The sequence below is a fragment of the Argentina silus genome, assembly GCF_951799395.1.
Source record: "Argentina silus genome assembly, chromosome: 17".
In the NCBI taxonomy this organism is placed as follows: Eukaryota; Metazoa; Chordata; class Actinopteri; order Argentiniformes; family Argentinidae; genus Argentina; species Argentina silus.
Genome location: NC_139671.1, coordinates 9073806 through 9081841, shown reverse-complemented (window position 1 = coordinate 9081841; position 8036 = coordinate 9073806).

The window sequence follows — 8036 nt, the reverse complement described above, 5'->3', positions numbered from 1 at the left end:
TCACAGTAAATTAGATTTTATCAATGTCCCATTTCAGATAATGAAGGCCCATTGCAAACCAATGCGGCAGTCTTCTCTTTGAGTGTGTGCCGCGTGTCATTATGGCAGAATCAGATCTCTTCCAGCGCTGGACCTTAACAAGGCAGATGCTTGCCTAGACCACAGAGTTTTGTTTCCATTTCTGAAATTTGTGTCAAGCTGACGGCATGTTAATCGTTCTTTTCCCTCAGTGTTCCTTGTGCCAGAGAGAAGTGCTGTAGTCACCCTCTCCTACCCCTATCCTCGATGATAGCGCTCCAAAGTCCATGTTCTTGCTTCCATTCGTACTCAAAAGCAGTGCCTGAAAGAGTCATGTACTGTAGTGTCTGTAGTGGAGTGTGTTTGAGAAGATGTGTTGAAGTCCTGACTGAGTGTCCCCCTCACTGTTGTTATTACATCACCAGGCTTTTCCCAGGCCTCCCTCCATCCTAATGAGAGTCCCATAACAAGACTTTATGTTTCCCCAGGCTTTATGGGCCTCGCTGTGCCACAGCTGCATTTCATTACTGATCTAATAGTCTCTCGCTCTCTCGCTCTCCTCTACTCCATGTTCCCATACAAGATAAGCCCCTCGCCCCTCTCACTCAGCTCTTCACCCCGCCCCCCACCCCACCCCACACACACATGTACGCACTCATGCACATACAGTCCTCTTAGTGTACACACACTTCAAATGAGGCAGAAATAGTTTATCTGCTTGTTTACAAAAATAGACACACTCAAACATAGCCTCCATGTGCCACTTAAGAATCCATCCTCAAACTCATTTCCTCTTAATGTGGACACTGGCTGTCACAATTGTTAATATCCTGCTCTCTCCAGTAGCCCAGGGGACTTATCCATCCCCTCAACAGAGAGGTCTATCCCCCAGTGGGGGGACAGTGGGAGAGTATAGCTAATAGCTATGGAGGTTTGTTGTGTTGTTTGGCTGGGTAGGGTTAAGGCCCGGTAAGGCTGGGGTCTCAGACATCGTCTCATTTGAAGAGAGGTTAGCCTGAGGGGGGTAAGTGGCGGGTTTTATTCCCCCCAGATTAAGGATTTAACGTGCAAAACCCCCCCTCTACCCCTACCCCTCCCTCCCTTCGGCTTGCCTTCCCACAATGGATTTATGAGAACCTTCCCTGACCCATAATTTATCACCCTGTTTTGTATTTGAGCATGGGGTCGGTGAGGGTTAAACGTTTCAATGCTTGGTACAGGCAATGCAATAAATGCAAGAGGTAATTACGTGTGTGTGTGTGTGTGTGTGTGTGTGTGTGTGTGTGTGTGTGTGTGTGTGTGTGTGTGTGTGTGTGTGTGTGTGTGTGGAGTGTATGAATGAGAGTATGAGAGATACACATCTTTCCCCTGTGTGTCAGATTTTTCCATTCTTCACTCTTTCCCCCTTTTTTTTTCTTACTATTTCTTCTCCAACAGCAGCACATGCTGTACTGTACTGTAGAGTGATCTCCCGCTTGATTTTTTGGCTCTGGTTCCTTCTCATTTTTGGCTCCAGCCGCCATTGTTTTCCATTCTATGGGCTGGTCCCTGAGCCTCTCCCAGTGTTGTGTAAGAGGAGGGCTGGAGTGAGCCTCTCCTAAATTCTCTGTGGTTCCTGTTGAGCTCAGCTCCGTGACTCTAAACGTTCCCTGGATGTGTGGCCTCTTATGTAAGCGGAGGGGCTGGTTTTGGGTTTGTTTACATGTACCTCGCAGACCCTTCTATGAGTAAGGAGTTCTGTCTCTCAGTTTTGAGTTGAGAACTTAAGGATTCTTTTCCTGAGATCTTGAACTTGTTTTTGGAATTCCTCAAAGCAGGCAGTAGAGATAGATCTAAGAACATCTACTGTGATACTCTCATGTAGGCTCAGCTGCAGGCAATTCATGAGAAACTTTAGATGGATGCCCCCATGTTTCACCCTACTCTATAATGGCAACACAGCATCACAGGAAGACAAGTTGACGGGATGTGTGACCCTCTGAGACCTGTGACTCACACTCTGGATAAGAACGGAGCCCTTCCATTGGTGAGTGTCCAGCTGAGGGGAAAAAGCTAGCAGAGCCCACCAGACTCAGGAAGTGACTGTGTCCTGTGTGTGTGTGTATGTGTGTGTATGTGTGTGTGTGTGTGTGTGTGTGTGTGTGTGTGTGTGTGTGTGTGTGTGTGTGTGTGTGTGTGTCTGTGTCTGTGTGTGTGTGTCTGTGTCTGTGTCTGTGTCTGTGTCTGTGTCTGTGTCTGTGTCTGTGTCTGTGTGTGTGTGTGTGTGTAGGATTGTGTGCACGTGAGGAGGAGAATGTACATGTCAGGTCAACCTCTCACCTTCTGAGTAAAGCAACAGGTCAGCAGAATTCCGAGCCACTGGGTGCATAGTGTGGGTGACTGGGAGCCAGTCGGCATTCCTTTGTCTTTAGAGGGTGTCAGGGGTGTTTTTGCATAGCCGATCAAGCAAGGAGAACAGGGCTCGGCCCAACTGCTCTCTCAGATCAAGATCATTTCCATCGTTCTGGACTGGCAGCAGTGCCTTGCCCAGGCTGCACAGTCTACAATAGGAACTATGAAAATAAAACAAAGAAAACAATTGGTGGATGTGGTCCAGAGGTTTTTAGCTGCTTTAAATTGCCAAGTCTACTGTAAAAGCTTTCACATTCCTGTTTGGCTAAATGGGTATTTACCTGTGACCTTAAACTATTAAATCCAGGGATTGTTTCCCACCAAGTTACACAAATGGCCCTTTCTCCTGTTCTCTGCAGTTTTTAACTCAATGGTTTGTTGTCAACTCAGCCAAACAGCAGGTCAATACTATCAATTTACTCCATTAAACAAACCAGTTTAACTCCAAAGAATTACACTAAATCACCTCACAGTCCGGAAATCTTGGAATAGGTGTGTTGTGTTTGTGTGTAGGCAATCATTGGGTTAGTCTGTGGTATCCCTATGTTTACACCGGCTTAGACTTAACCACTACATCCTGCTCATTAGGGTGTGTGGCGGTACACAGCTCCGATCCAGGTGCTGAGCTGCTGAAGTGAACACAGAATGCCTCACTCTCAGGATAGAGGGGCCAAATATGATGCTGAAAAAACATTCTCACTGAAAGTATGTATATTTACTTCCATATACAAGTAACTACTGAAAGACTAATAAACACCATCAGGGATCTATCTAAATACTCATGATCTGAGCATGCTGGAATGCACTGTAAGTGGGTCCTGGTAGGTTTGTATTTCCATTGCTAGCATGAGCACATGCAGTCTCTGGTGGCAGTGAAAACAATGTTCAAAACAGAGCCTTAAATCAGTCTTCATCTGATCTGATGCACCATTAAAGCCCATTTGTTTACATGACATTGTTGGCTTTTGAAGATTTGGGCCCACTGAAAGAGTGGTGCCAACATATGGCTCCCTTTCAGACAAAGAAGCCAAGCAGCCGTCATCATCACTGTCACCAACCGTGTGGCACAGGGTTTATCCCAGTGAGGTTGGCAGGGTAGCCAGTGTGGGAGGCTTACCTTCCCATTAGTGAGTTCAACTGAGTTCCTATGGAGTTCCTTGGATATTGAATGTTAGCCATTGATAGATGGTCTGAGGGCCAAAGGGGCTCTGCGGTGGCATCTGGAGGTTGAATAGAAGGGCCCGCGCCAGGCACCCGTCCCTGGTTTGTATGCCCCCCCCCCCCCCACACACACACACACACACACACACACTCTCTTTCTCTCTCCCCTCTGGGACAAAGGAGCTGGAAGAAAGGAGTATGTAGACGGTGGAAAAGAGCCCTTCCCCCACAAATCATCTCTCATTTCTCAACATGCATAAAATGAGGAGCTTGGAGTTCTCTGCCTCCTTAGGTTTCCAGGTTTCTCTGTATTTTTTTGCTGTTTAGAAATGTTAATCGTCAGCAACAAATAACATTGTGGCATAGATTTCATTCTACACACAGGCATCCAGTACAACTCATATTCTCTGTCATCATCACCTCCACCCCCATCCGGTTTGCTAACAGAATGCTCAGCTGCAGTGATGGATCGATCAGGTCCACTCTAATTGACAGTTTATTTCATTAGCCATTCAATGGTGTTCGGGAAAAGTTGACAGATTGAGGCAGAGGATGGAAATGGGCTGGAGGTGGCTAAAGAGGGTTTAATTAGATTAGATAACAGGTCACATATGGTGACCGAGGTCATCTTTGTTTTTGGGAATAAATTATGAATGAGTCAATATAGAATAAATCATCTGAATCCATGAATATGAAACACCATCTGACCTGAGCAGCCAAACTCAGACTTGTTGACCAATCCAGACACCATTAGACTAAAACAACCCCATGGAGACTCATATGTCTCCTTATTTGGAGTGCTTAGTATGTTAATCAGGTCTCCTTCCTCAAAGAGCACATACTGTATTATCCAGTGCACTTTTGAATGTTTGATGGTGTCCAGAGGAGGAAGCAGCTGCAGAGCCACACCAAACGTAACATTTGGCCCCGCCTGGGTCCAGGGGACCCGCCCGTCTGCCCACAGTGGGAGCACAAGGGCTCCTCTCAGCGCTGGGGAGGAAACAGGTCCTCTCTCCCTCTCTCCCCCAGTTATGGACACACATCCTCTCTCCCCTGGCTCCAGCCCTCCCTGGCTCCTTTGTGCTTTCCCATGGGAAGTGGAGCGCTCACTGCTCTCTGCCTTCTCTCCATATACACCCCCCCCCCCCCCCCCCCCCAGTCAGCCACTACTGGACCTGTGAGGTAAGCTAAGCTAAACTATGCTAAGCGAACCTACCTCTGAGTAAAAGGAGAGTGTAGATAATGTTTTCAGTTTAGGATTGTAATTTGGTTCCGGTGGCTGGTTTCCTGTTGCTGTGTAACATGATATGATGGAGGTGAGAGTTATGTCTGCCCTGACACTGCTGCCAATAAGGACCTGAGTAATTACCAGCAACACCAAAAGGGGAGACTTTGGGGGGTTTCATTAGTTGGATGCTATTCTATACCACATCTGAGCAGAACTGTTGAAACACCAGCCGTCCGCCCATGACTAACTGTACTGGCATGGCACAATGGGAAAATAAATGTGTTATTTGATCAGATGTAATGTAGTTCTAGTCACCCTCTGGCTTGAGAGATGCAGGATAAAACCAACTGTGACTGAATAGAGAACCTGAAAAACGCAACCTAATGTATGAGAGATGGATGCCAGGAATGTCCTCTTCCTGCCTGTCGCCTTTCATCCTAACCAGGGTTTTATCAAACCATCACAGCCAAACACCTGTGGCCAACAATGGCCCCTATTCTTCTCTTTCTCTCTCTCTCTCTCTCTCTCTCTCTCTCTCTCTCTCTCTCTCTCTCTCTCTCTCTCTCTCTCTCTCTCTCTCTCTCTCACTCTCTTCTCTTTGTCATCCTACCCTCACCCTCTCTCTGATTCTCTGGTTCTTCCCCCATTTCTTTCTCTCTCTCATTCTTTCTCTTGCATGCCTCAGTGTGTGTGTGTGTGTGTGTGTGTGTGTGTGTGTGTGTGTGTGTGTGTGTGTGTGTATGTGTGTATGTGTGTATGTGTGTGTGTGTGTGTGTGTGTGTGTGTCGGTTGCCTTTCTCCGGAGCTGTGGTGTGGTAGTTGTGGTATGCTGGGTCAAACAAGAGGCCCAGTCACGGCGGGCTCCCAGGTGGCCAGCTGCCATTATCACAGCCTCAACCTCCCTGCCATAATCGCTCCAGTCCATCCATCCCAGCCCCTCCAGCCCAGCCCCCCCACCCCCCTTCACCCAACCCACACCACCAGGACGGAACTGTGGTCCTGTGGTCTCAAGCCCAAGTGTTCTTTTGTTGAGTCCAAAATGAGAGAAGGAGTATACATTGTGTGCTTTTGCCTGTAAAACTGGTTGTTCTGGGCTGGAGTGAGTAATTAGCTTGTGGTGCATATGTTTGCGCTTGCGTTCACACTAAAAGCCATAGCACATTTCCAGACCTCAGGGAGGTTGGAGGTGTATCTGTTTCCTTCTCTTTATGTTGTATCTGTTCTTCCTGTATCCTGTATCCGGCTTCAGGAGAAATGCATCACTGGGCTCTGCTCTTTGCAGTGCGCACGCTAGATCTGTGTGGGGAAAACCATTCCCATTTTTTAACAAATCGCAGGCTCCCATAATTTTATTTGATTAAAGTGTAATTGATGTGATCATGTTGTTTAACAATTCCATTCCATTCCCTGAAAATGTGCATGCACTTCAGTCATAAACACGGCTTCTGAGTCATTACAATATTGGATCACAGAACTGGATGTTCAGTTGGAGTTCTTGGCCACCGGTTGGCTCTTAATGACATTCATGTGACAAACGTGGATCAAGGAGCCTGTGCTGGTTTTAATGGCAGGCAGTGCTAGTCTGTTTGGAACATTGTCAGGGATATGCTGGCCGTGCCAACTCTTTATCCAGTTATGGAGGGATGTGTGGAGTGAGCCTGCCTACCACAGTGTTTGGTCCCATGTAAACACACAGCAACAGGAAGGGATCAGGAGGAGACAGAGAGCCTGGGAGAGGAGAAGAGAACCGCTGTCAGAGTTGGTACTCTGCATAACTACCCTGTTATAGAAGGTTTACAAGACGTGTGCAATGGTCAAGTAGATTCAGCATGAACCTTTTTTAGAGTTCAAATGGGGCTGAACAAAAGGTAGAAACAATGAAGTAATTGACGGAAATGTTGCTCTCGCACAAAAAAAGTGTTTGCACTGCTTGCATCTCTGTTGTATTTGGAATAAATAGGATGTGATGGTCTGTGTCAAGGGCAGGTAGCATTGCTCCACATAAACAAAGAAACACACACACGCACGCGCGCACACACACACACACACACACACACACACACACACACACACACACACACACACACACACACACACACACACACACTGAATAAGAGCATTCAGATTGCCAAAGAAGCATGTCCTCATTTCAGCTCTGATGCATTCCGCTGCAATATGGCCAGCCCGGAGTCTGCATGGGGGGCTCTTTGTGCCTGAAGAATGCGAGGGTCGAGGGTGACAGGGTTTCCCCTCCGAGGGAGCAGATGGCCTATAGGAGAGAGGCACAAAAGTGGACCGCTGCCTGCACCTTGGCCATTCACGCCTGCTTGTCTGAGAGCAAGCCGACAACCGTGCCACAAAGCGCCAGTTCCGCCCACTGCACAGGCCCATAGTCTGGAGCTTTGCAGACATTGGCTGGCTGAGAGCGACCGTCTTTTACACAGACAGCAAGGGCAACCTGTCTTGACGCTCTGACTGACATTATGTGATAATGACATGGCCACTCTGTCCTCCTAGACATTCTGGCCTCAAGACTAGTTGCTCATTTCTCTCGTGTCTCATTGGGATTTTCAGCTTTCAAGGGTTGCCCTCAGTGCTTCCTGTCCTGTGTAAATGAAAGGGTCAAAGGTCATTGATGTGTTTAGGGTTAGTGGTGTGATGTATTGTCACTCTGCATTGTCCAACCAGAGCTCTACCCACCTCTCCTCTTCAAAGAATGAGTCCAGGACAGGATAGGCGTAGCGCTGCTTTAGTTTACCGCTAGAACACAGTGAACCTCGGTCGACTCTGACCCCTGACCTCCCCCTGTCTCTCTCAGGAAATGAGAACTCCCTGCAAGATGTACAAGTTTCTACGTTTATGTCTATCTCTGGAAATGCTGTGATTTTTCTAAACAGTTGTAGTTTTACCTTATGGATCGGTTCTTTCTTTGCTTGATCTGTCAGTTGCAACTGAGTTTTCTTTTCAGTCTTATTGTTTTAAACCCTTATTTTATCCACAAAAAAAAGTTGAGACATTGCTTGTGGTGATGCTTAAAATAGTATTGTCTGATGACTTCAAGTCAACAATCTTAGAGTGAGATTTAAAAATATAAAATGGAGAGAAAATTGCTTGGAATTCCAGAGAACCAAAATAAACAAGAGACAGAATTAAGTCTGTTTTTGAGAGCCCCTTGAGCAGCAGTACGTCATGGTGGGGGGATGGCAGGGATTGCGAGCCAAGGGGTTTAGATTTTGGG